Here is a 23,863-nt window from a genome sequence, read left to right on the forward strand (position 1 = left end):
CCTTGCCCCAGCACAATCACCCATCCCCCACAAGGTTTCAAAGGTTCATCTACTGTCCATGCTGTTTCCTTATCCTGCTCAGGCCAGTCTACCATGTTTCTTGCCTCTGCTGTATCCTTCTTCTTTTCTTTCTTTGACTCTCTCTCTCTCTCTCTCTCTCCTCCCTCTGCTTCTTCCCAGTCTCTCTTCATTGGCTGCTCCTCTTCCCTACCCCTTAGAGCTATTTAACTACTTAGCAGGAACCTGCCACAGCTGCACATTATCCACATCAGCCAACCCACCGCCCCTGAAGCCAGCCCACAGCTGTATATTGTTAATTAACCCAGCTTCATTCCTCTACAATTCCTCTGCAATTCCCCCCCCCCCTCCTTTTTTTTCTTTTTTTCTTGTCCTTCTTAATATTTAATACTTTATGTTTTTCACAATCATCACAACCTTTTCACAAATAAACTTTTCATACAGTCCTCTATAATTCCTCTACATGTATATAGCAAGTTAACTTAAAATTACGTTAAGGTTCTGGACATATTGCATCAAAGGTAAGTACAGTTGTGTGCCATTTGTAAAGGTGTACATCCATTCTTGTGCTCATTTGGTCACTATAGTCTCTGATTTGTTGGAATTAAACCTACATCATTGTCAAAACTGACCATCTTTGTGCCCTTCTGCTGTTCCATCCTATTTCTGCTTCCCATCACTCACCAAAATGTGCTACCATGGGATGCAAACAGCTGAAAATATTTAAGCAATACTCCCCCAATTACAGATGCTTCTGACAAGATAATTAACTGTAATGACAGCTGAACACCAAGGAAAAGCATAAAAATAAAGATGGCAGTCTTTGACTTCTGTGGGAAATAAGAAACATTTGCTGCTTTCTGAGGATTAGAAAACATTCTCAAATATTTTGGAAAGAAAGGCTATTATTTTTTTGGAGAGTGAAATTGTCTCCTCTTTCTAGGATACTGACTGTGTTCGGGGAAATTTCATGGAAGGAGAGACTGCCTGATGGTGAGATGCCAACCAGCCAGCAACACCTCACTGCCAGTTATTTAGGCACATCTGATTCTAAAAATGGGATTTCCCCAAGTGTCCTGTTGGCTGCTAACCTCTTCTTTGGTACCATCAAAGTGTGTGCCTGAGTTTTACCAGCAAAGCTCAGAAAGCCTGAATTTCCTGCTGCTGGACACAAAGAAACTGCCTGAAGGTGTGACAGCATTGAGAAACCAGGTGGGTGGCCACCTCAGTCTGAAGCCTATTTAAAGTGTATCATGCTCATCCTTCCCATACTGGGCAGCTCAGCACCCCCTGAACTGGTCTTCAGGACAGATGACTGCTCCCTTTCCCTGCTACATGGTGCCCTGCATTTGAAAATTCAGAGCATTCACCTGAAGCATAGGAGACACAAAAGTTCATCACTTGGTTATAAAGGCGGAAGTACTATTTGGAACAATAATTAGTATCCAGGTCTCTTGCAGCTCAGATAAGGGCTGTCCCCCCAGCTACAGATTCCTACAGGCTTTGACCCAAGCTAGTTATAATGAATGGGTAATTAATCCATGCATAATGAAAGAGGGACTACAATCTGCACAGCTACAGCCCAGCTGTTAGTAGGTAGCAAAGAAGGGCAGTGGGGAAGATGGAAGGAAAAAGATTTCAGCTTGAGTTCTACTAAGGAAAGGATAGAAATCTAAATTTTTGGAACAAAAGATGATGAGAGGGATCTTTTCTGGTTGCCTTTTATAAGAAAGGCTTAGCAAGAGGCCTAACCCCTAGAAGAGGCTTGCACATCTGAAAACTGCACTTGGTGGAAGGATGTGCTTCCCTGCAGTCTGTACTCAGGGATGTGACTGTCCGGAGCTACTCTGTCCTCCACAGCGCTTCCCACTGGAGTGACTAAGAAGATCACTCATCCCAGCTCAGCTTGCAGATATTCGTGTATTCTGTCCGTATTGCTAAATCCTCCAGTACACAGTAGGAATCCTGACTTAATCTATAGATGACACTGCGAACAGCATATATAACAGCAAGGTGCTGCCATGCTTCAAATAGCAAGGCTGAAGTCTTTTTGAGGACTAGCCCAAAACATAATTTTGCTTATTTTTTCAGTAAGAACGTCTAGTTTTTCCAATACCAAAGATTTTTAGCTTCAATGGTCTATAGAGCCTAGCTTGTTGTTTGAACTAGTGATGCTGACATCATTTTTTTTCCAAAGTAGCTTAAGGTGATGTCTGCAGCATGACTTCTTCCCTTTCTCTAGCCATCCAAAGTACTGTTGATTCAGCCCTACAAAACTGAACAGTCAGCAGCACGATTTAACCCACATGCAAAGGAGTAGCAAAATGTGTACAGTACTGTTAATATTCGTTATCACAGACAGGTAATCTGTTCCTAAGCCATTTTTTTCTCTGTGTTATTCTGTGCTTTTTTTTTCTCTTTCTTTGGAATGTGATAAAGAAATTGGGAGTTAGAGCCACTACACTCTGTAAGCTTCTTTCTTTTCTAGTTTAAAACAAACAGAACTTTATTTTACTTTATTTCTAGCTCAGAATAGCAACCTCAGGCTCCACTACTTTGTCACACTGCTCTACAGTGGTCTAAATATCTACTAAAACGCACAATTATTTTTTAATTATTTTAGAGCTTGAACTCCATTTTAATAAAGAATATGGTTTGGCTCCTGTTTTTCACATAAATCAACTGTTATAAATTCCAAGTGTCGTTTTACTGAGTATTTTTATTTTTGCAAGTACTGCAGTAAAAGCAGCTCAGATATCAGAAACTGCATTCCGTTTCATCACCTTACAAACGCCAACAGCACATATGGATGTTCCATAAGCTGCTATCACCAAGGCATTCGTCTGTAATGGGTTGCCTTGTAAACACAAGTTGTGTGTATTTTACTTTTCAGATGTGATTTACTGTAAATAACTTTGATGTTGCTAAGAGACAAATTTCAAAACAAGTCTCAACCACAACAGAGTTAATATTAAAAATCTTGAATAAAGATGTTCTTAGTGTGCGGAACATACTTTACCATCCTTTGATAAGGCCAAGAAACTTGAGGGAAGCTGACATGCCAACACTGGCAAGTGAGAGGGCAGCAGGTCTGATGTGTCCCATAGTGTACCTGTCACACACACCTGAGGGATCCCTGCACTCACAGTAGCTGTTTCTCGTGTGTCTAGCAGCACAGGCTGCTGAAATCCAGAAAAATGGCACTTGAGCTGTCTAGGAAAGGATATGGCATTTTACACATTAAAATTGCTTTGATGTTTTCATTGTCTTCAAAGACAAGATTAATCTCACCGCTAATTCAGGGGATCATTTGCTGAAATAAGGTTCAACACAAAGTATGGGAATCAGACACTGAAAATACAATGTAAGAGTATTTCAGTCTGAAGGACAAAAAATGCTACTAAAATTTCAAGCTGGGGGCATTAAATATTGCTTTTTGGTAAAGAATCTAAAAAACAGTACACCCTCATTTTATCCCTTTCTCTTTTTCCAACATATATACAACCTCGCCTGATTTGGGCAGAAATAAGGAACCACCTTTACCTGAGTTATGGTTACAATGTCGATGCTATCCAGGGAGATACAAACAAGTTTTCTAAAATTAAACTTCTGAATAAGATGCATGGTGAATAAGAGACACACTCTGGTGGGAAAGAGAAGAAAATGATGAGCAAGCTTTCTAGGTGTCTGTGTGAGAGTCTTCAAGCGATATGCGCTTTATCTAGCACCATGTTAATTATGTATTCCCTCTTTTTTCATGTATCCATTTAAGTGTAATGGAATAATGTACCTTAGCAGTTATTTAATTGACATAGGTGTGGTTTCAAAAGACACTCATTTTAATTAATCCTAAGGTGGTAATTGGTTCTCAAGAGAATGAAAAATTAACTCATCTCTAGGGATTTGGGAGAGGATTGAGGAAGCAGAGTGCTGAGAACCAAGAGAGGTTTCCTGAAGTCAGGCTGTGGGCACTTTGAAACTTAACAATCCTGATATGTCTCAGTTCTTTTGGGGAGTTGTTCACACTTGACCTACATTGTGAACACAACCCACTTCACCCTGTTAGTTTCTTCATGGAGCATAGAGCTTGAACTTCTAAAAGAAAACAGACATTTCAAAATTAACGTTAGTGTTAAGGTGGGGCCAGGCGGCTAACATGGATGCTGGCCAAGGGATGGTGCAGCTGCAGACACGAGATCTGGGGAGAGTTCATTCCCCTGTCATGAGAACCAGCACACGGAAAGGGTTGTATGGAAGATGAAGGGAGCAAAGTGATGAGAAGGAAGAAAATGGTAAGAAAGGTATAAAAAGGGAAAATGGGAGGATCAGACCACACTGTTCATTATTTTAATTACACTTACTATGATAATAGTGAAATTAATTGGCAGTACATGCAGCTTATGAACTTTAGATTGGCTTATCCCTAGAGACAGTGAAGCAGAGGAAGAAAAAGATATATGTAGTTTTAGAGTGCTCAAATCAGGCTGCACATAGTACCTGAAAATCCTTGAAAATTACAGTGGCTTTTGCTGCAACTACAAATTTAATTTACAGTGTTCAAGTCAGCTGTGAAAAGACGGGAAGTAAATGAACCCAAGTTGTATAATTTTGGACAGATCTGCTCTGAAGGACCTTTCTGAGCTTTGGCAAGCTTTGGTGAGTAGGTACCTCTTGCAGCCTGTTGCCCACAGCTGTAGGATGCTGGCTACACTAAAGTCTTGTGCATCCCTCGGCAAGGGCTCCTCCACCATATGAAATGTTCAGGGTGTTTTTGAATGAACAGGATTTCATGACAGTAGCAATAGGAATAAAACTAATTACATCTGTTTGATGGTAGGATATACTTTAATATAATTTGCAAGCTCCCTAGGGAAGTTTTCCTGTTTGAAGTGCTTCTTACTCCAGGGTTCCTTTTTGAAGTAACTCCCGCTCTGGATTGCTTTTGAAGTGCTGCTTTTCCTTTTCTTAGGTCTTCTTTGGGTTCTGCTTTGTTGCCCCTTTCACATTGGAGCTTCACAGCTGAAGATTGGTGAGTAGAAAGGGAGACTTTGTTTTAGACCAGTTTCTCTCTCACGCCGTGCAGGAAGGCCTGCCTGCATCTCCCCAGAAGTTGCCTTACAGGGAAGATTAAGGAAGCTACTGCAATTCACTCACCTTGTCACTGGCACCAGCTCCATGTCTAAACTGGCCACCATCCAGACTGAAACAGAAATGTCTCCAGCTGTATAAAATGCCTGTTTTGCATGGGAGCAGAACAAACCATTTTTTCTTTCCTCTCTCCCACCAGCTCAGAGATCAGTCCTTCTCCTCTCCTTCCTCACATGGTATAAGTCTCCAAGTACCACCTGGAAAACCCTTAATTCTGAGGGAGTTCATAAAGCCATCAGCTGTGATGGACAGTTTGGAAACAACACTTTGGTAGTGATACGTAACCACCACTAGGAAAGTACCAGCTCCCACACCTTCATCCTGACCTGGGCTTTCACATGTGCTGTGAGCAGAGAGAGAGAGCAGAGCAGCTGTGAGGCTGCAGGAGGCTTTTAGATCAGATGAAGCTGAGATAAGGATGGGGTCAGGAGGCACTCACTAATCAGGGCTTAGTAGAAATACAAGAGGTCTACCACTGACCTGAAAGAAGCTCCTCTATCCCTTCAAAGTGCCCTATCAATATCTCACTACATGCTGTGGCACTGGCCCATAACATTTGTGTCATGCTGCATTGCGTTTCCACCAGCTCTCATCCCAGCCTTTAAGCCACAGTGATTTCTGTGATTTGGAAACCACCTTTTTGTCTCCAGGTGAGACGTCCCAGCATGCAGTTTAGAAGCCTGTATCTGCTTGCTTCTCCTAGAGTAGCAACCAGCTGTATGAACTGCTGCTCCCCTCCATGACCAGACACTGCTCCTGGCTACCACTGAAGCTGATCTGGGACTGGAGGCAATAGACATTGCTGGTACCCTGGGGGCAGGGGTGGCAGGGCTTTTTTGATGTGGCCAGGAAATATTTCTGAGGGAGAATTTGGAGACAGTTCCTCATGGCTGTGCTCCCTCCCTGAGGCATGTCTGTAAAGCAAGGGCAGGTAAGAAGGCATAGATGCTACAGGGGGATAGTGATGGGCAGCTGTCCCCTCAGGGCATCACTTCCCTTCCTCTTCCCCTAACCCTGTAGAGCAGCACTCCTGAGCCGTGCCTCCCCCTCCTTAATGTGATCATCAGTGTACGGTACCGACCATCTAATGGTGGTTTGGGCCCTGCACCCACAACCATGAACTGTTGTGAGTGACCGGTTTCTTCTGATGCTTGTCCCAAAGTGCAAGGTTAACCATGGAAGTGGACTGATACTGCTGACACTGAGCACTTTGCAAGCTGCCCTGCAAACCTGTCTGAAATAGAAATGCATTTGTTAAAGATGAGGGTATAAATGCTCTTTGAACAAGGAGCTGCACTGACCACCTGGCAAAATGGCAAGTGATTAGGAGAGTCACCAACAGCACTTTTCCCAAGTAATTTAGGGAAGATTAAATCAGGCTCAGCAGTCTAGACTGTTGGTGTAATAACGTAAAAAATGCATAGCTGGCTAATGTTAATTTAAGAATGCTGTGCTGTCCAAAGCAGATTTTTAAAACCTAGAAAATTTTTGCATTTTAACAGGGTCATAATTGAAACAGAAACAAATGTGCCCCATGAGCAAATCAGTCCAAAAGAAATGAGAGTGGGAAATTTTTTTGGCTCTGCAGAAAATCAGGTTAAATTAAATCAGAACAGCAGAAAATTCTGAAACAAATGGTGAAGAGACAGTTTAAGCCTTATTTAAAATTATATGAGATCAGTGGAAATCCCTCCGAAAAACTGTCATCCTCATTATCATACTAGTAAAGTGTTATTTTTAAATACTGGGACCTTCGAAACATACAAGGGTACTGACAACACCACATTGTGCCTCGGTGTAGGCAGCCTTCCCTTTTTTGCCATATTGGTGTCTCCACTAACTCACAATTGAGAACCTTCCAGTTCATCTTGTTAGCAATCATATTTAGCACCAATGTAAAATTGCAAATAAGTTGTATCTTTTTACCACCTTAAATCCTTTTTATTAGGTATTTCTATGGCTATATGTCATAGAAAGTTTAGTCATTCAGGCTCGTGTATTTAAACTCAGGCTCTAGTTTCCTGCTATGATTCTCCCAATACTAGTGCTAATGTGAGGATAGTATTCCCTCCCTGTCCCTGTCCCTGCCTTCCTGCATCCTCACTAGGCTGAATGAAATGTTTGTTGGTCCACAAGTAGGTCAGTTGAAGCGATCCGATGGTTTGAGGTTGGGGGCAGTCTGAAAAACACACAACTCTGGCACTGTCACCAGAGAAAACCTCATATGAATCCATAGCCTTGGAGATTATTCAACACTCTCCATCAGAGTGTGTCAAGCAGGGGTGCGTGTGTGTATTATGAATGAATTACCTATTGATAGTGAAATGATAACGTTTCCTGGGCCACCCAGGGTGTGATAGAGTTTCAAAAGCATTTTTGCATATCAAAAGCTAGCATTGTATCAAGGAGCTTTTCACTAGTGAGACCACAAATTGATAGCCTAATTAAACTAATTATCAAGTCTTTGGGCTACAGGAAATCCCCAGTGTGGCATTTACACTCGGTCGAATTCCCAGGGAGAGGATGTGTTCACAGGGCTTTACCCTGAGTACAGGAGCTTGACATTGGAGGGATTAGGCTGTTTGGGAGCTGGCTGCAGGTGCCTCCAGGCTGGCACACAGCTTGCTGCACGGGAGGAAGGCAGGCATCCCTACCCTCAGTCCTGTGCCCACCACCACGCTCCTCACTGCTCCCTTCCCCAGCCATGGTACCCACCAGATAACCTACCAAACCAAACGACCTCACTGACACTTCAGACAACCACTTACCTCCCTTCTTTCTGCTGTTTCAGTGAGTTAAATCAGCTCATGAAGGGCTTCAGCAGGGTCCAAGGGTCCAGAGCCGGTGTAAGGGACACACAGATGAGTGGCCAGGGGCAGGCATGGGGATGGGGTATGTGAGGTCAGAGCAGGATCTGCCCTTGGATTCTTTGCACCTGTTTTCCAAATTGAGCAGGCTTTTTAAAATGGTTTCTAGAGTAGCAGAACAAAACTTGTTTTGTCTTTTTGCCTCAGGGGAGTAACTTGTGAAATGCTGAGATGTCACCCTGCACCAGGAGCGATGTGCAAAGAGGAATCCCTTTGGGAGTGCTTCATACCCCATGCAAGCCTTGGGTACTCCGGGATTTTCCTACTGCCAGGCTGTGAGGGCCTCCTCAGAGGTCTCTGACAGTGACAGCCAAGTTGTGGGGAGCGGGGCCTCACGGGGAAGGCTTAGACAAACTCAGTGGCATGAAATCAAATGAGTAGTGACCCCGAGCTGCTATCAGGATCCACCTACATCCTTGTGGCACACCTTGATTAGCTGACAGATTGCTCGAAACGCTGCTGTTGGCCCTCCTACATGCTGTCCTTGGTGTTGCTAATACAAGTTGTGCTGGATCAGTAACAGCAATAGGAAGAGTGATGGCAAATCTTTCTCACTTGCTGGGTAGGACTTGCCACCCCTAATTTGAGCCCATTTGGGACTAAGAACCTGGTCCGTACCCCTTGCCTCAGCTCCCCCAGGCACTTGGAGCTGCAGGGCCATGGTCTCTCCCATTAACTGCCGAGGGCACCTTGGGGGACAGATCAGACTAGATATCTGCCAGAGGTGCCAGAGACCATTTCCAGCTGATTCTCACAGGCGTTCCCATTCTGCATCTTCAAAACTTCTACACTGCAACATAAGCAAGGATAAGGCAGAAAAAATCTAACATAGTCTTCCTTTTACCATCGTTGACACAGAAGCTGAACCAAGTTACAGTCATCACTTGGACAAGGGCAGCTAAGCTCTAGATAGTTTCAAAGCAAAACAGAAAGATCCTGGATCTTTTCCTGATGAGGAAATTATTTGAATTTATGAATTCCAGTTATTTCACAAAATGATTCAAAATGTATTTGTTATTTTTCTCAAAGTACTGTGAATCAGCCAGGAGCTGACACAGACCCTGAGATACATCGCTTACCCGGGCCAGAAAAAGTTGCAGAACAAACAGCAGAACTCATAAACCATATCCATTAGGCTCTGGCCAAACAGTGACTGTGATAAGGGAGGTGACTGAGTGGGAAAATTAGTTTGATTAACTTTATCAGCAGGAAAGTGAGGAGTGGAAAATCACTAAGCAGAACAAAGGGGCAGAGGTGACAGAGCAGAGGTTTGAAGAGCGAGACAGCTTTGGGCAAAAAGGAGGAACAAAGGCACATGCCTTCATGGAGAGGGCTTTTCTCCTCTGCACCATCAGCCAAAGAAACAGAAAACTAACTGGAAGGGAGGAGACTTCAGGGAGGGGGCAGGAGGAGACAGTCTATGTGCTTCAGGGAAAAAAATCACATGAAGGTTGGGAAGAAAAGGTAGGTAAAGGGATTTTCCCAGGCATGCCCATTTTTCTTCTCTGCCCAGAAACGTTTTCAGGAGAAAGAAAGTGCTTTTTGAACTATTAAAGAAGTCTGGCCATGCAAAGAGAAGGAGAAATAATGCTAATAGAGTTGCCAGACTTCTGGAAGTCCCAGACACGTGGCCATTGCACGTGGCAGATTGACTGTGCAGCACATAAAATGTGATGTTGGGGTATCCCAGACACATTGAACTTCTTAAACGGGCCCTACGTGGTTACTCTGAACATGCACTCACCACCAGTACAACTCATGCTCCAGAGTGTAGAGGCATCACGTGAGTTGTCCTGGCAGAGTTTCAGAGACTTTTCCAAAGGATGCTCCAGGAAGGTGCTGAATCCCAGGTGTCGTTCTGTTGAGATCTGTTTCTCCTGTGCAGTCTATGCTTAAGTAGCCTGGGTGCCATCACTAATTTCAAATTATTTCAAATACCATATTGTTTCAGACAGCAATCCTCTTTTAGAAGCTAAATTATAAATTAAAACTCTAATGCTAATTTTTTTGGCAAAGAGTGTATTTGCCTATCAAGGGTACTACAACGGGACTTATGATGGACAGAGTATTACGGCTCATTTTTATGAGGACTAAGAGACACAAAAATTGTGCCCCAGAAGTATGAGAGATGCACTAAGAAAAAATAAAAAAAATTGTGCCTCAGTGTATCTGCAAGTGTGACAGCACATAGATCGAGCATTCTCTCAGCAGGCAGCAGTCTGACAGGTAACTAGGAAGGGAAACTCTACTACAGCTTAGCTAATTGCTTTTCATCACAAAAATGTTAAATATCTCTTCCTACATATGAGGAGACCGAAGCAAAGAACTGGGAACAGACTCCTCCAAGGTGACCCACTAAAAAAAAATGACAGAGATAAGAATAGCTTCTGCCTCCCAAATCTTCACACAGGCTCACCTGCAAATATCCATCACTTGTGCAATCACCTTTGCAAGGCTGAGGACACCTCAAGGTCACTGCAGGGAACTAGAGGTGCTTTGAAAGATAGTACTGTGTCTATTGAAGCACAAGGCTCAGGGATTTTTTTAGGGATTGCCATGAAAAAGGAGATCCCAGGATAAATGTGATTAAAACAAGAATGGACTGTAGTACCTTAGTACAAGAAACAAATAGAGGAATATGGAACAAATGTGCTGGCGAGAGTGAACCTCTATCACGATGACTTAACTTGGTACAGGGGAAAGCAAGGCACCACCCAAGGTAAACTGTTGCTCTGTGTCTTTCTCCAAGGTAAACTGATTCCGTGTGCTGTGTCTCAAAAGCACCTGGGCAATCAGGCAGGTTCCCCATCTGAGGAGGACACTGGTATGTGGCCAGTGATGCTGTTGTGTTTTTTCAGCCAGCTGTTAGGAAAATACATTGTCTCTCACCCTGTACAAATGACCACAGCACGGTAACTACCTCACTTTGGTACTTTGATGTTTCGCCCCTGAGTTGTTCTTAACAGGCCGTGCACATACCTCACATTCATCCCAGCTCACGTGTTGTTTTCCCAAACAGAGCTTTTTTTGGCATAGCTCTGCTTGTACTGAGGGGTAAATTTTGTGCTCTGCCACTGCTGAGAATGAATCCTGGCTTTGGAGACAGCAAGTGCCAGACAATTGGTACAAAGCATGACTGAGTGAACAGTAAAAGCAAGAATACATTCAGGACCGAGACAAAAACTAGCAACAGCCAGCCAGCAGCAAGCCATGACAGTATGGACAGACATAGTGCTGTCTGCAGTTTACACCTCTGTGGCTCCTGTGGTTGTGGGAAGACATCTAAAGTGCACGTAGTTGTTCTCTGGTTTTGAAAACATGGATTTTAGTCTTAAAGGAATGCAAAAGCACCTAAGACCCAGGTTAAGGGTGGACCTTAAGAGACCGAGGACAGCAGAATGATGGAGACCATGAGTCCCTCAAGACAAATCAGAAAAGTAAATGACTGGAGGAAGCTGAGGCCTCCATCACCTCACAGAAGAAGGAGATGGGATTTGAAGTCTCCACACTGTTCATCAGACGCAGCACGCACTGACCTGCAGTCCAGTTCTCTTTCAGTAAACAGATCGCTTAGAAAGGTTGTGACCACTTACTGTGGGAAGGGAGTGCGATCATTTATTCCAGCACTGTCATTGCGTGCCACCACAAGGATAGGATTCCTGCAGCACAGTCTCTTTGCAATACCATTTTGTTACCAAGCATCATAAATCTTTTTGATGAAGGGCAAGCTATTAAATGTGTGGAGCTTAGCTAGTAAGGCGCTAAAAGTGTATGGGTGGTGTTCACTGCTTCCTGAGCTCTTCCCTGGGATGCCTGTGTAACCTTTCCGAGTGTCAGCTTTCCTTCAAATTTGCAGTATCTTAGCAGCAAATAAAATATTGTGGGGTGACTTTATTCATTGCCTTTTACCTCTGGGAATCTACAGTTGAATTTGTCTCGAGTCTTTAAAGACTGTGTCCTTGGTGGATGGATGGAGAACAGGTGTACTAAACTCACCCTGTTTTCCTTTATGTGCTTTAACCTACAGCTGAAAGTGTTCAGCTTGGAGCTGTATGTCAACATCTCAAACCACGAAAATCTGACAGGTTGGGAATCACACACACTCCCAGAATAATCCGTTAGACATGGTGATTATGTATGTGCTGCAGCTGGGAGAGGGAGCTACAGGGACAGACTTTGGGAAGCGCAGATGGTCTTCTAGGAATCACTCAAATGCACATTTCATTTCAGCTAGCAGAGCTAGTGCTGATGAAGGAAGTCATTTTAATGAAGGCTTTGGCTTCTAAGAATGTGATCAAATAGTGAGTCCAGTGCCTTGGCCCAATGCATCACTTGATGTACTCTGGTTTTGTCCGAGTGAGTACATAGTGGGGAATGGAATCTTACCAAGAAGGATGGCAAAAAATAACTAAAATATTTCTTCTAATGTCTTTCAGCTATCCTTCCATATTGTGCAAAACCAAACGGATTAGTTTAAAGCACTGGCACTTTCTGTTTTAACCTCCTTGGCTTTGCACTGGAATGAAATAGATACAAGTGAAAAGTGGTTTCAGAGGAAATTTCTGCCCCATAACTATTATTGGCTGAAGTTTAGCACAGCTTGCTGTCCACTCTGCACATGGGAAGCTCTCCCCGACAGGCTGGCCCTCTGCTGATGCTTGGCTCCTGCTTACTTAGCAGGCACCATGAAAGTGAGTGGCAGAGTCAGGGTTTGGAGGCTGAGGAGCGTATTTGGCTCCGAATCAGCAGCTAAGATAAGGCTTAACCAACAGTGTGACCATCCCTTTAGCTTTCAGTGAGCTACAAACATGTGTGATTAACAGGGATTTGTGTAAGAGTGAGCCGGGCTCTTGCAAATGGAAATGGAAATAAACAACCATAAGTAAACCTTGGCCAGCTGCAAAATAACACAGAAGTGCTCAGAAAACCCTGCTTAGACATTGTTTGTTTATTTCCTTCCCTCAAAAATTAAAGGAGATGCAGTGGGTCCTTCAGACAGTATTTTTCCTCAGTTTTAGCTTTAAAATTACTTTACCTCAATTAAAAGTGTTCCTTGCCTTCATAGTGGGTCAGGTCTTGCCTGCCTGCCATTTAGTGGGCTGTGTGGTTCTGGAGGGGTGGGAAAGGGAAGGAAAACAAGAAAAAATCTAAACCTCCAAGATCAGCTCAGTCTTCAGTATAAAACAGAAGAGCTGTTCTCCTCCTGATCCTGCTCAGGTGATCACCAGGTCATAGAAGTCACCCATATTTTTCATCTTGAAATGGAGCTGGCTGTGGGGATACACTGTATTTGAGGAGAGGCTGAAAGTCATCACCAGTGTGGTGTTTAGAGCCGTCTAGATAAACTTATAAGTCTTGATAAATAATTTAGATTTCTAGATAAAATAATCTGGAGATTTATCTAGAGTAAAATCATCTGTTCATATCTGCTAAGGCCACGCACGTTTGCCTGCCACCTCTCTGATCATGAGTTTGGACAGTATATTTGCTTTGAAGGGAAACATTAACAAATTCATTTAGAACTAGCCACAGCTAATGTAAGAATGAAATTTTAAATGGGAGCACTCGTATTGAGTAAAACAAAACCAAAACTATCATCAGTTCTACCTTCACATGGTTTCAATGAAAGGCCTTCATCAGTCATTGAGCACAGCCATTGCCCACTTTCCTGTTGCAGTCTTGCTCCTGCAAGGTCACAGGGCATTATGCAGACCTTGGGAGGTACTGCAGGGAGCCCTGCATGACGTGAGCTGTCTTGTTTCTCCACCGCCATCTAATTTATAGTCCTTCATTTCACTTCCAGCCTGTGTTGCGTCTTTAATGCAGCTGAGAGCAGGGACTGCAAAATTTTAAATTAAGCCCATTCCAAAATTAGTTTTGTCTCATTTTTTAAAATATTAAAACTCTATCAATACTTTAAAAATCCATATGCTTTCATTCTTAGCTTCTTGAATGTTGATTTTCAAGTATGCTGAACTGATAATATGACAGCATTGCAGCTGTGCCAAAGGAAGATGGTTAAAAATAGCTCAAGCACTATATCTGCAAATAACAACCATTCTCTCATCACCTCCACGTCCAGCATGACAGCGCCAGGCCAACTGCATCATTTCAGTGCCAGATGCCTTGTGCTAGTGTATGCTTGTGCTGAATGAGGAATTGAGTCCTGGAGAACAGGGGATCCTGCAGCTGAGGGTGGGAATTGCACTGCGGGAAGATGAGAGGAGTGATTTGTGCAGGGAAGGTGCCAGTGGGAAAGCAGAGGCTGGCGCTCGGCAGAGGGCAATGGCAGACACACAGGGGTGGGGAAGGCAAAGTTCACCTACTGCAGGAAGGTCTGACTGGGAAAAGGATGGCCAGAGCCAAGGTGCTGGGGTTTTAGTGTCTGTTCCCATGACAGGTCCCCCACGTGCCTTAGGCCTTAGACAACTTTGGGATGTAAAGCTCCCTGTCCAGGTGGCTCAGGGTCTCACAAGTCTGTGACAGCAGAGGGGCATGAAATTGTCCCTCCCTGGGCTGAGTGCAGCATCAATAACCACCAGACCATCCTCCCTCTCTACAAGAGCTAACCGTCATTTCTTGCTTTACAGCTTTGTTAAGTAATTGAATTTTTTAAGCAGATGTTCACGTGCTAGCTTCAAGAATGGTCACATATATGTAGAAACATATACGGATAACAGAACAGCATTCATTACATTGCTTGGATATGACACCCTTTTAATGGGCTTGAGTTTTGTTTTTGTGTTTCCTGCCCTTACTGCTCACAGTTCACGGCTTGTCAAAGCTACCACACTGTTTAAAATACTAAAACTTTGAAAGCTGCATGCCTTATATCTAATGATCTAACAAACAGATCATTTAAAAAACCCTACTGTACACATTTGTGTTAAGGAGATGGAAATTGCAAGTACATCATTTGCATTTTTTGTTTTGTCTGAATTGAAAGTATTCCCCTCCTCCTCTTTAAACACCAACGAAGAAAATGCATCTTATTGTCCAGATATCAGACAGTAAGGGAAGTTAGCTGCTGGTCAAAACCCGCTTAAAAGATTTATGTCATCAAATACATAACGAAGGAGCTTGGGGCAAGAAAATGATGAGTTGTAGGAAAGGGATGGTTGTAAGAAAGTGTTAACACATTTATTATAGCTCTAGGGAAAGGTGTACTTTACATTCTTATCAGACCAGCTGCTAAACTATAAGGCACTAAATTTTGCATCTGGTTTTGAAAACCCAGACAGAGTCACATGATTGACACAATACTGAGTCGATCAGATCTATTTTTTAACTATAAAACGCCTTGTTATATTAGACATAGAACCAAAGACTCTGGTCATTATGACCTACACACAACAGTGGTATTTCGGCTTGTATTAATCTTGTTGTCAAAGATACAGCTGTTGTAGGAAATATTTTGAATTTTTGGTACCATCTGGTGTGCTGAAAGAAGAAGTGCTTTAAATGTTGGCATAAATCCATTTTCTAAGTGGGTAATATTGGTGCTTTGAGAAAGGGGCTGTCAGAAAAGGAGATGAGAGGAGTTGTTTATGGGAGCTGTTTTCATCATTCTATCGCACTACAAACCCTACCCTACCTCAATTAAAACAAACATGTTTATGACTCTTACAGGGTCCTCAGAATGGGCCATCATCACTAAACACATTTGCATTATCAAATATGTTTATTCAGGGTTCAACATTTAGCTAAACTGAGAAATGACAGGCTTGGGGATTACACGAGGCAGGGAGCGGAGGAAGCTGAGGCAGTTGTAGTAGCCCCCCAGCGGGGGTGAGTACCTGCTTGATGACCCCTCTGTAGTGCTCGTACCTCTGTTTGCCTCTCCACACTGTTGACGTAAGCAAAAATCTTGCTGGTTTAGCCTGCTTTTGCTGTGCAGATAACTGATCGTGAGATCAACGTTTGTCATATAATTAGCTCAGAGAGAAATAACTGAGCTTCCATAGGAACGTTAGATGAGCGCCTGTAGTTTATATGTAATGTCTCCTACCCAGGAGTCATTTCCTATTGTGATGACTTGGGTTAGAGGAGAAGCAGCAACTGTGATGCAACAGTGTGTTTCCACATGGGAGTCCTGAAATCTTCATTCATGGAGCCTGCAGTATAACTGAGCATTAAGATAATCTTAACACCACAGAAACTGCAGGCGACAAAAGCAATTTGTTCCAGGGCAAAAAATCAGATGAAAAGTCTCACGTGCAAACATTTTCATACAGTCACCAAAAGTCCTTTTGGAGGTAAAACACAGACCTTGGTATGCGAGTGCTTAAATCTGTAGAGTCAATGTTATAGGTGTCTTTTCGGTAAGGGAAATTTCGCAGTTATAGGCCATCCATATTCTCAAATCCTACAGACCTTTGAGGAAAAGCTGCTGTAAACCCACAGAGGCAAGGAACTGTGTGTGTGGAGGCTGCAGTTCCACTGTGGGCTGCACATCTGTCTATCCTGGGGGCCACTCAGAAGCAGTGTCACACCGAGCAAGGGGAGTTAGAGAGACAACCACTTTTCTGTCAAAAATATCAATGTACATTTTTGGGAGAACCAAGCAAAAAGCCATTTTTCCTTCTTTCCATAAACTACTGGGTTTGTACATCACCTTGTTGCACCATTAATCTCACCAAACGATTATATTGGTTTTTGCTGAAATGTACTAAAACCCGTTAGCATCATCTCTCACTGTTCTGCAAACGTTACTTTGTGCAGACAACCGGTTTCCTGAGAGGCATCAACTTATATCCTGCCTCTCTGTGGGATACTTTCTGCTTCACCAGTACTGGGTTACAAGTTATTGAGTCTACAGTACTGAAGACATTCAACACTTAATGGCAAGCATATATATTTTATTTTTTCCTTCTATCCCCCTCCTTTACAAAGCCATACTTTGGAAACACATCATTCTCACGCAAATATCTGTGGTGGGGTAGAGGAGGTGTTTTGAATACCACTTTTAATAAACGTTAGAACTGGATGCTCTTACTCATAAGCGCTTGGTACAATTTAAAGTCTGCCCAAATGAGAGCTGTATCACCACACCGTAAGAGTGGAAATCAAGTCCAGGAACAGAAAACAGAGCTGAGACTCATCATAATTATCTCCACTTGGAAAAGTACTTGGTTTTGCTCTGGCATTTTGTAGCAGCAGGAGACCATCCTGTGATGATATGCCCTTCCACCAACATTATCACTTAATTCCCTTCTTTTTGAAGGTTTTTATAGGGATTGGGTGCAGCTGTTTTTCATCAGTCCCTTCTTATTAGAGTTTCTAAGAATCCTGATTAATTTAGAGCCTGTTTCAGCTGCTGCTTAAGGACAATGAACATTTTTCCCTCACCCTCCTCTGCCTGCTTTCCCAATAGCTTTTAAAACATTATGGGCAGTATTACGAATTTCCTTTTGCTGTTTATGGGCAAATGTATGCATAAGTTTCTCTCTATTTGAGTCATTTGTCTTATTGTCAAGGGCTTAACTGTTTCTTACTTCTTCCCCATCCTTAATTTTTTTAAATGTGTCTAATTTGTAGAATAGTACAAAAATGTGTGGGAGTAAATTTAAGCCCTGAGAAGACTGTTAGGCAGCCTGATGCCGGGAGGGGCTGAGCAATGCTAAGCTCTGCCTGAAAGCAGGTCACTGGCAGTACTTTGCAGGACTTCCCATGGTTCTTCCACATTCGGTTGCCTATGAGTTTTCAGGGATTTAGTCTGAAACAGCTCTTAGCAAAAAGGTTGTCTCTGAAATAGTCATTTAGCTATCCTGTAAAGTATTTCAGACACAGTTTTGTGTTACTTCTCTGCTGAGCAGTTATGAGCTCCCTCTTTTTGGAAGTTGCTGTTGTTCTGCTTGTGGCAGCATTGCAACCAAGCCTGAGGACTCTCCGTTGCAGGGCTACCACCTCCTGGGGCCTGAGTCTGGGCACATTCATGATGTTCTGTGAGCCTCCTTCTCTTACTCTTGAAGAAAAGGGGCTGAGTGGCACAGGAAGAGACAAGTTGTCAGAGGCAAAGAGCCACGAGGGGATGAGAGCACGGCTGTGTGGGGTCACCGGGCTCCCAAGGGAGGCTGGTGGGTGCTGTGCTGCATCTGCTCCTCTGATAGCTTTTCAAGCATACACAGATAAGATTCTGGGCAAGCCAGAGGCTTTGTGACACTGAGAACATAGCTCCAGTGTTAAGGAGTTAGAAGAGCAGAGGATGGTGCCTTGAAGACCAGGAGGGCTGTGGCTGAGTGAAAATGTAAAAGGGAAATCTTTGCAAGCGTTGAAGAGGGGATTTTAGAAGGCTGGTTGCCTGGAAGCAGGGACGTAAACCCTAAATGACTCTTCTCTGTAGCCTATGAGCATTTCTAAAGCCTCTTTGCTTGAAATGGCAACTAACTGTCCTAAAAAGAAAAAAAAGACAAGTAGTTATTTTGTTGATTTCCTGCAGGTAATTATAGGGATGAGGAAAGAAATTTCAGTCTGATAGACTGAAGACTTCTGGTTTGGTCCTGTTATGGTTTCTTAACCTCAGCCCTTAGATATGTTTCAACAAATGTAATTTCTTTTCTCTGGAAAAAGCCTCTGATGCTTAGTATGGCATGGCCTTGTTCTCGACATCTTTTACAGATAAGACAAATGCCTCCGTGAGCCATCCCATGAAGCCTTTTTGAAGCATTCTGCCCAGACCTCAAGAAGATGGTTTGAAACCTAGTTGGCTCCTGGACTGCGTGAACTTTCTCTGAAACCGCGAGTAAATTCACTGTTAAAATGCTTGAAGGATTCATTTATCAATAAATTTCAAGTGTTGTTTCCTTGTAATAAACTATTTCTGCTATTTTTTAGTCTGGTTTTGAGGCAATGTGAGTTTACAACAATGAATATGAAGGTAAAACAAAGCTGTCAGAGAAAAAGGTTGAAGAAATAACCTAATTATTAAATATGTGATGTGATGGAGCCTATAGGCCTCAACCCAGTTGTCTTCTACTGTATAAATGCTATATATTTCATAACACTCCCACCAGCTTACTGGGGGAAAAGAGTGAATTAAGGAGAGAACAGTTTTCTTCTTAGGTTAATGAAAAGACTACGCAGAACCATCACAAGATTCTTGTTTTATATACTATTTATAGTTTCCTTAAGTGATCCATGAAGTTAGTAATATCTTAGTTATATACAGGGTATCTTATCAGTCTTACACAGCAAATGTGTTATAGAGGGAACATACATTGCCTGTAAACTAGGGGATAGGATCATGGAGCCTGAGGTTCTGTAACTTTTTCGGTCGCATTTGGTGTTTGTAACTTTCAGTTATATAATTTCAGCCTGCATTTTTTTCCCCAAACAGGAGTTTATGTCTTTTTTATAAAGCGAGTGCCCCAAACATCTCCGTGTTACTGCAGTGTTACTCTCATTTTCTCATTGGATCGCTCCTCCCACTTTCACATCCCTGTGGAGTTTCCGCTAAGACTCATGGAAACCAAGCGATACTCAATTTAGAGTTACATGTCCAAACCCATCTTGTTAAGTCAGAAAATTGCTAAAGCAAGCCTGATATTTTCCCCTTTCCAAAGGGAAAATGTGACCCTTGAGGACATTAACACATTTGTGGTTAACATGTTCTAGGGAAAAGTCTGAGGTAGGACTTTATTTTCAACAAGAGTAGTTCAATGAAAAATTTAATGAAATAAAATGAAAATGAAAAAAATGGCACATGGCCATTAATTTTTAAAAAATCAGACCTACAATGATACCACATATATTCTGTACATTTCTTTGTCTTACCTAATTTCATTCTCAGGTAGTGATTTGGTGCAAGGTGTCTGAAGTGACTAGTGAAACTCGCTTTGAAAATTGCAGTCTTGGTTTTAATGAGCAGCCTACAAAGCTGCAGTGGGGAACTGATGATTTTCAGAAGTCGCTTAGAATTCAGGTTTCCTTGTGAAGAAGGTGCATTTCACAAACCTCAGCCAGTTACTTTATTTTTGTTTCGCTTAGTTGTAGCATCAGAAGATCTTCATTTGTATACAGCAGAGTAAACCTCTTGAAGAGCCTGGAACAACAATGAGACCAATGGGGGGAAGCCTACAAAAGATAAAAAAGACACAACCATGACTCATTTTACTGGAACAAAAAGAAAAAAAATGAGAAGAGCTTGGTTGTGAGCTAAGGGAAGAGAGGGGAAGCTTGCCGAGCAAGGCAGAGTTTCTGATTGACTGATGTTTCGCTTAACTGAGCAAATGAATGTAGTTTTTAATAAAAGAATTAGTTATGTTTCTGATAATATCACTGTCTGGTAATGTAGTTAAATTGTGTTAGTTAAAAGTTAATTCACAGTTAATTGACTCTGCTCTTTGCAGCAGGAACATGGCTCAGTTCCAGGCAGGGTGCCCACAGAGAAATGTGGGCAGCAAAAGGGTCTCACAGTGGCACAGCAAACACTGTGAGGGTTGCACTTAGTTGCTGTAACATGCTTTCTGCTCCTTACAGACTTTTGCAGCTAAGGTTGTTAGATGATATTTATAATGCATGATAAACTATTTTTTTGAGTAGCCTTGGATTTTCTGCTGCTAAAAACAAAGACAGACCATAGATGCAGAACTGATTTACTAACTGGATGTTTATTCTCCCTCCATCTTGTTTTACTTTGCTATCAAAACATATTTTGTTTCTGCTAATCTAGAAAATTAAGCTGTAGTAATCTAAGGCTATTTGCAATGAATGAAACTATTCACGTGGAGCTTTAATATGCTATAACTTACATAAATTGACTTCACACCTTTAGCTGATTGATTTATTTAACTTTCCTGAGCAACCTAGTGTAGGTAGCTCAAACCGTTTCATTAGTAAAATGAGGACTGCCCTTCAGGCTGTATCTCTTACAGCTATTCTCAGCCCCTATCCTGCCCTTTTTCATTGCTCTGAAAGCTTGCAAGGGGCCTGAGGCCAGCCTTAGCTCACTGCTGTGGACTACACTTTAGGTGGAAACTGTCTTTCACGCCCATGGGAGCTTCAGTTCCACCTCTGCTTCTGCAGCACCTCATCCTCCAACCCATGCGGATTTGCAGTCAGGCCTCCCTGCGCAGGGCACCAGGATGTCTTCTAACACTACCCACAAGACTTACATTTTTCTTCTTTCCTTTTCTGACAAATTGTCTGCTCCTTTGTGATGTTATGTTAATTTGGTATTTTTTCCTGCATTTTTTTTCAGCAAGGACTCTCTCAGATACATTTCTTACCAACTAACACAGCATAAATCAAAAGCCCTCGTGTAGGAAAGGCGTGAGTGCCCCCTCTCGTCTGCTCCCACGTCAAACAGCTCCGTCACCTTTTCCGTGGAGGGAGTAGAAAAAAGTAATTTTGCTTATGCGGTCCATTTGCATTTCTTTAAAGAATGAAATGGAATAAAATGGAGATGTTCACAGCCTGATAAACGTAGATGTGTGCACATGCTTGCAGGCTGAGAAGCTGTGCTGGTTGTTTTTTCTTTTGGTGGGAAGGGGGTTCAAAAGTACAGGCACACATATTATTGAATGAGCATTAGGTTTTCTGCCTACTCCACATTCTTCATTGTTTTCTCTGCAGACAGAGAAATGCTTTTGGTATTGCTTTGATCAGAGAGATCATAGATAATAAAATATTCCCTTTTTTCTCAGCACTGCTTGAACCTTGGGATTCACTTTTCCTTGAAACAGGCTCTTCAAAATGGTTACGCCGTGATATGAGGAAATCTGATTTCCCAGCTAGTCAGACCCATAAATATTAACATTTTTAGAGCCCCTATAGAATAATTCAGGAAAATAATACATGTCTGTCCTCTTGAAACATCCTAGATGATGAAAATGGAAGCGGCAAACGGAGGCCACACAAAAGATGGGTCCACCCACAGTTACTGTAGCTGTGCTGTCATCTTCAGGACAACCTCGGAGCCAGCAGGGCTGCTGTCAGGGCACGGTGCTGCAGGGTGGGTCTGGACAGAGAACGCTGCGCCGTAGGATCCATCGGGAAATGTATCCATGCAGTGATCTATATGCTCAGGGACAGCCCCCAGCCAGGAAACCATCAGCTCCTCACAGTTAGACGAGCATGGAGGACTTGAACATAAAAAGCCTAGTCTGTGAGCTTGCATGTTTCCCTGTAACAAGCCCTGAAATGCTTTCCAATCTTAAACTGAAGGTCTCTAACACAGCCTGATTTTTTTTCTCTTCGCCTTGTTTTTGTTCTCCTCCACGGCTTTTGGTTTGCTGGCTGGAAAGTGACCCCTGGAGACAAAGTTAATCTTATTTCAGGAACTGTGCCCGCAAAACAGGGAGATGATTGTTGAGTTCTGGGGGATATTAAAGAAAAACAAAACACAATGCTGCATTAAAGTCCATGCGAAGGCAGTGCTTTGCGAGCAGCACCATGCTGACAGTTACAGACAATAAAGGCTCTGGGTAACATGCAAACCAAGTGCCATGTTATCCCGCTAACACATCTAGGTATCAGGGCTGTGTCTCTACCATCTAATCAATATGGCACTGTGCCTGGCCTAATTAGCTTAATTTCTTTAATTAGGCCAGGCAGGATGCTATGCTGATGTGGACATGTGGCCGGGGGACTGACCTCGGTGAGTGTCTCTGCAGGGCACAGCACCACACCGCATGGACCCGTCAGCTTGCTGGGGTCTGAGGTCCCACCCCACGCTGCGCGGGATGCGGCGGGCATACGCATGGCCTGTGCCCAGTGCTCAGCCCTTGCTGAACCCCCACAGCTGAGCAATGGCTGAGGAGCTTGTGTGCTTTGTTCATGCCGGAGGGCTCTCCTTGGGAAACGAATGATCCTGGAGCAACTGGTGGGCCCTGCTCTGCAGAAAGCACGTTTCAGGGCTTTGCCTTATTAATCTCCAAATAATTGACTCCACAGTCACAGTTTCTGTCTCCTGGATGGATTCCACTGAGGAGACAGTTCATGCCTTGCTCTTACTAATTATAACCGAGTTAAAAAGTCAGTCATCCATGAAACACAAGCCCACCAGAAATGGGGTTTGATGAGTCCCAGAGGCTTGAGAAGGGACATCTCTCCCAGGCTGGCTGGCGTGGGGCGGGCTGACACCAGCCTCTTCCTCCTCCTTGTTGCCCAAGTCACTGGGTGAGGAGATTCACTTATCTCCGATCTAGTCTGGTTTTTCATTCAAGACCTTCAACACTAACTTATTATTTTTATTTTCTTTACAGCTTTGGGATATTTTTGCCTTCCTAGGATACTGTTCCCAGATGAGACAACACTGTATTGCCTCTGATCTCTGCCAGAAAGAATTACAGATGTTTCAAAGGAAATGTGCAGAAACCATGCGGCTGAAACAGAATAAATTATGCTTAAAATCAAGGAAATGTCCCAATAAGTGAGAAATGCACCAATCTCTCTGAGAGCTTTTTTCCCCTGCCTCTACCACCTGTGTTTATTTTTGGTTTTTACTTTACTATGTGGTACAACAGCTGGTTCTTCCACATGAAAAAGTCTGCAGTAAGACCAAACTTTTAAAGGATTTTTAGAATTTCTGTGATTTTCTAACTTCAGAGTACTGTACTACGATGTGCAGATGTATTTCTTTGTCTGTACAACAAGAAAATGCATTTCTGGAGCAGCTGTTAGAATTACAAGCCCTCCCTGACAAACTATAGATCAAACACTTGACTCAGTCGCCGAGCAGAGCCCCAAGTGTTGGCAGAAGTGTTCCCACCTTGAACCAGTGGAGTGAAATGAGTCCCTGCACTCAGCTGGGTGACACGTCTCATTTTCTGTTTGCAATGTGCTGTATTCAGAGAGGAGCATTTCTAAATTTTTCTCTCCCCCATAGCTGT

General features: G+C 42.9%; 1 long non-coding RNA gene across 1 annotated transcript in view; it reads right to left on the bottom strand.

Annotated features, from left to right (window-relative positions):
• The window catches only part of LOC308065367, a 28,166-nt gene extending 8,787 nt beyond the window's left edge, over positions 1-19,379 (bottom strand). The window contains exon 1 of the long non-coding RNA XR_013928751.1: positions 54-19,379. This is a non-coding gene — a long non-coding RNA (uncharacterized lncRNA). The remainder of the gene's footprint in view (positions 1-53) is intronic.
• Between the last annotated feature and the right edge of the window lie 4,484 nt (positions 19,380-23,863).

The sequence above is a fragment of the Falco punctatus genome (assembly GCF_963210335.1).
Source record: "Falco punctatus genome assembly, chromosome: 6".
NCBI classification, from domain to species: domain Eukaryota; kingdom Metazoa; phylum Chordata; class Aves; order Falconiformes; family Falconidae; genus Falco; species Falco punctatus.